The 5,423-nt window shown below is 41.0% G+C and overlaps 1 protein-coding gene across 4 annotated transcripts in view; it reads right to left on the reverse strand.

Annotated features, from left to right (window-relative positions):
- The window catches only part of ankrd11 (ankyrin repeat domain 11), a 95,451-nt gene extending 90,553 nt beyond the window's left edge, over positions 1-4,898 (reverse strand). For all 4 annotated transcript variants that reach the window (XM_031846573.1, XM_031846574.1, XM_031846575.1 and 1 more), the window contains exon 1: positions 4,458-4,898. The gene's annotated coding sequence lies outside the window, so the exon portion shown is untranslated. The remainder of the gene's footprint in view (positions 1-4,457) is intronic.
- Between the last annotated feature and the right edge of the window lie 525 nt (positions 4,899-5,423).

The following is a 5,423-nucleotide window of genomic DNA, read 5'->3' on the forward strand; positions in this document are numbered from 1 at the left end:
GCCGGGCTTTTTTTTTTTTTTTGCTTGGGGGTGGGGGGGGGGGGGGGGGGGGGGGGGACCAGGCTGAATTTCAAAAGGGCTTCAGATGCCATTTGAGTATCCGCAGAGATTGTGCTGGTAGAAGCAGCTATAAAAGATTTACGCAACTCAAACAGGAAAGAAGAGGGGAGCGAGAGTGAGAGTGAGCAAGAGCGAATCAGGAGTAGCCATGCTTGTTTACCTAAAAAGGACCACACTCAGCACAAAAGGGGGGAGGGGAGAGCCTTTATGGACGGAGGGCAGGCAGAGTGGGTGCTGGAGCTTCAGCTGAAGGCTTATTTTCCCCTCTTACACCTAGCATAGCAGGCTGGTTCTGCACTGGAAGGTTTCTCAGCAATATACAGGGAAGACATACTATTGACAGAGGGAGACATGGTGCCAATACAGGACAAATTATATGCCATTTGTATATGACATAGTGTTTCCTTTATGTTCATTCTGCAATGGTGCATCAGTTTGATGTTTTCAGCTGAGCTTGTTCTGTTCATACGATGCCGTTTTTCCTGAACTGATCTCTGTGAAGTTCGCTCAAAGTGATGTAACATGTGGTGCAGTTTATGTACAGGGAGCGAGCACTACACTGGACACCGTTTAAAAACAAATAGACATTCAAATGCTACATTGCTTGTCAGCAACCGGTCACATGGGAATTTAAGAGGCAATTTGGCCTTGCATGCTGGGATTAATTTGACATGCAGTCAACCCATCGGTCACATTTCTTTTTACGAATGAAAACTCAATTTCTTGCATTTGCTCTTGGTTATCCTCGCCTCTTTTTTGGAAGAAAGAAATAACAAGACGATACATATTTAGAAAAGTAACATAATTATGTAAAGATACTTTTGTAAGCGTTACATTTTGGACCACAAGGGTCATAGACTTCGAGAAGGACTAATAACTGCCTACGACATGTCTCCGTCAGACAGTTTTAGGAATACATGGTAGAGAATTCACAAAGATTTGAAAACTATGAATGTTCTGAAGCAGATACCCGCAGAAATATCTTATTACCTCTGAAACTAAACATCTAAAGTAAACACACCGTCTTACTAACATAAAACAACGAAAAACAAACCACTGAAATTTAAATCACTTTTGAGTGTCTCTATAAATAGGTTATACATTATCCAGCTCACACTACACAACTTCAACAATTTTTTTTCCAAATTCTGTGTTTCCGTTAAATTTCTGAATTCAGTGTTTTAAGCATTGTGCACAAAGTGTCTAATCATGTGAATAAAATCGAGTAGGAAAACATTCAAAATGCAATAAACAACACTGCACTACTAAAGGGCTTCAATACAGAAGAACACATCCGATCACACACGGTGACGGATTCTAATGACTCGCTACATTGAAAACCTGTCAACATCACCGCAATAGCATCGGTATCAATAAGCAGCATCAGGACCCATATCAATAATGTAACGATACCCGTCCATAATTGCCAGGCTGGCCGCCTACCATCACCTTTTGGTTGCCAAGAATCACAGCCTGGTTGATTGAAATATAACCAATCACGTTTAACTTGGCTGTAATGGTCACACGTAACTTATTAGCCAAATATTACCAAGAATACATAAAAAGTTAGGTAAACATATAAAGGATTTCACGATGAACGTGGTTTGGTTTGAGTAAAAAGACAAAATAAAACAGACGGTGACAAATTTGATACATTTGCAGAGTGATTTAGGGAATTATAAAAAGGCAGAAAAACGACCGACAAGTGCTTTTGTAGTTTGAAGGTTCATTTATGAGGGAATAGTAAACCCAGCTGCTGAAAAGTTAAAATGCAAAGTCATGTTCTGGAGAATGAGATCTATGGTGCAACTACTGCAGTGCTCTCTGCATCAGAGTTTTATTCATCTGCCCTCTCATCCCTCATAATAAGCTTCTTTATGTTTTGATGCCATTTTGGGTCCAAGGGCATCAACAATACTCATGCGTGATGGTATTCAAAGATTTAATCGTTGGAAATAATGATCCTCTGGTTGTCCTGTGCAACCGTTACTGTCGAGCCACCAAAATACAACCAAGAACGTCTTGTTCCCCCGCTTTTCACCATTGTTGTGTTTTTGCAATGATTCAAGGGCTCAGCCGTGTTCATCTTCAACTCAGCTTTTTAGTCAGTCACAAAGAATATGTGTCAGACTAACCAAGAAGGAGATCTTCTAAAGGGATCGAGGGGGACAAACAGAGCAATCAGGCATGTTTTTACCACAAGACTTTGCTCACAGCACCGTGACAATGGGCTGATGGGCAATCCCAGAGGTCGACAAACTGTGGTGAGGTGCGAACGGGTAAGCAAATCTCCTGCGAGAGCCACCGTCGAGGAGCAGAAACACAGAAACGCCGCCTGCCTTTCTATTACACAGAATGTGTAACCTCGAGCTACAATCACAGCGCATGATCTTTATGACCCGCAGCAGAACTCCATTTCCTGTTGCAAGCAGAGGGCACGTTTTAATTCTCTGCTACTGCTTATAAGAACGGGAGCAACATCCTGCTAATGGGAACCTGATGGGACGCACAGCTCAGGCAATTATTTACACTTTTAGCTATTTTGACTCAAAACTGGAAAAATATCAAAATCAGACTACGGTTTATTATTAATACATATGCTGCATTAACTGCAAACATCAGCATGACGCTTCATCATTTCAGATTTAGATGAAAACACACCACTGTAGGCACTACTGTCTTAGATTGCCTACTATTCAAAATAGAATTCAGCACACGAGTAAATTATTCCAAACCAAAAACAATAAATTAAAGGCACACAAGTGCCCGTGGAAAAATGTATGTACAGCATCTAATGTCAAAGAACAACAACTATCAAATTGACAGAACCAGTAATACAATGATCACATCTCATGTGTGACAGAGAAACTTCAGCTTTAGTGAGATTGCAATTGTGTCATTCTGTGTGTGTCACTCTTACAATCACAGTGTAAACACATCAGTGATATGCGTTCATGTATTTGAGCTCAAATGTGTTAAGACTTGTGCAAAAGTATCCTCCTTACATTTAAACCCTGCACGTCCGTATTTTCATGTATAAAAAGAACGAGGCACGTCTCACCATTCGAGGCTTTAACTGTAGCACAGAGAAATAGGAGCTATGCAAGCTCCAGCGAGACGGAGATATGCATCAGTGCCTCTGCAGTGTAGTCAACACGAACGCCCCAACAAGCTGAAACACTCTCAGTATCTTGGTGGAAAACACCACCAGCGGCACTGCAGTGTTTTCCTCAGCATTGGTACTGCACCAAAAAGTAGAGAGCTTCTCCTCCATATTCCATTTCCTCCACAGCTCATCTCAAATCCCAACATGTCGTGCCCCTCCTTCACATGCTATTCGACAGAGAAAACACAGGCACTCCACCGAGCTAATGTAGGGAATTGTGACACTTATCCACCCAAAACAAACCCACTGTTAGTCCACTAACTACAGACACTTCCTGATAAACCCAGAGAGCCGGTGGGAATTTCAAAACACTGCTCTTTAAATAGCCCTACAAAAGCACATTTTCTAGATGGGCTGGAGTTGATTTCCTTATAGATGGGCTTGCAACACATTCCATGTCGCTTTAGTGCTGGAAGAGACCAGCAACTGGACAGGAAACAGTGCTTCATGACTAGAATATATGAAGCTGTGGGTGCACACTAAACTGGAAAAGCAGGTAGACTAGGATGTCTTTAGCTCAACTGCCAAAGACCTATTATCACTGTGACAAGAAACAATCGGTTGGCTGTTATTATTGCATTCCCTTGAGAAATGTAATGATAGTTGTTGTCTTGGATTTTAAAAAGTGTGTTAACCCTGAGAAAACCTTACACTATGGATGAGTAGTAAGTAAAAAAGCCCTTTTTGCCTCCAAGACTAGCCTTCCCAAACACATGCACAAGATCTGTTCATCTGTCAGTATGCATTTAGGCAGGTGTGCATATATGATATTAATTTATGCAGCACTAGCTGCTTACTCAAAACATTTAAATTGTATTTTTAAAATAACACACTCTCCGTGCCAATCCCATCACACATATGCCATCATCTAACGTACGCAGGTGAATTAAATGTATTAAAACAACTTAATTAAGAGCATACGTTACCTCAATGTGAAATACACGATATTAATACATTTTGTTGATCAAATCATCAACGTTTTAACACAGCTAACGTCATAACCATAGAAAGGCTACATTCAAGAAGCAGAACAAATTCGTTGTATATTTCCAGTAAAAAAATAAAAAATAAATAAAAAATTACACTTAAGCATGAAGCACACATTAAATACTTAAAATCCTGAGTAAGTGCACGTTGACCTTTGTCGCAACACACATGCACCCACATTAACCAGTGAGACATGTTGTTGTTCACGCGTTAGCTGTGCAGGACCAGTAATAATGAGACTTACCTGTGTCTGAACGTCCACAAATTCAAGTAGATATCTTAATCTTTGATGTTTAGTCTACGCCGCGATGTTTTCGGCCGATGCTTGATGATCCCATTTGTCGCCGTTGGTTCAGTACAGACTGGCCCGGAGACATCCGCATAAAGTAGCGACGACCATCGCAGCTCGACAGCAGAATCGAGGCTAAAACCATGTAGACCAACACACACCAGTCCACAGCAAAAAATACTAAAATATCCACGAAAAGTCGTTTACAGCGTTGCTATTTCGTCGTCACCGCAAACTACGAACTTTTAACACTCCATTCGTGCAACGGTAGGCTAGCTTGGGTGAACGTAAACCATCAAAAGGTCGTATTTTGTCTCGGTTTAATCCTCTCCGACAACACATTCGAGCGGTTTTCGAGCGGCCTTTGACTTCACTGTGTGAACGCTGGGGACGGAAACGGTTCGGTAATGAAACGAGCGTCCTGATTGGCCGTTGGCGCTGTGGGAGGGTACAGTTTCCACACAAGATGAAACACACGCCATTTTGGATCCGCTCCGCACCCTTCTGTCGCTTCAGAACACACACAAGCAGGGCTCCAACGTGGCGGACCGCGGGTCACAGTTTCAAACGCGAGATAGCACACTCCATTATATGGTTGGAGACCAAGAAAAGGAAATGGAGTACAGGCATTGGGTGCACTCGTTTTACACATGTATAGAAACCTGAAGGCGTGTTTATTCCAACTCATTATTTGGGTATTTAGATTGGTCACAGGTCAGCAGTTGATGTGTTTGGAGGACAGAAGCTGACTTAAGTATAAATAAATAAATGCATTAATAAATGTATAAATAAATACAGGACTATATAAATAAATGCTTAAATAAATGTTTGAATACAGAAATAAATGAATACAAGAATAATTAAAAGCTGAAATAAATAAATGAAGGAATACAGAAATGTAGAAATAGATTTATTTATTTA

This window comes from Anarrhichthys ocellatus, unplaced genomic scaffold (assembly GCF_004355925.1).
Source record: "Anarrhichthys ocellatus isolate YVR2014 unplaced genomic scaffold, GSC_Weel_1.0 scaffold6, whole genome shotgun sequence".
In the NCBI taxonomy this organism is placed as follows: Eukaryota; Metazoa; Chordata; class Actinopteri; order Perciformes; family Anarhichadidae; genus Anarrhichthys; species Anarrhichthys ocellatus.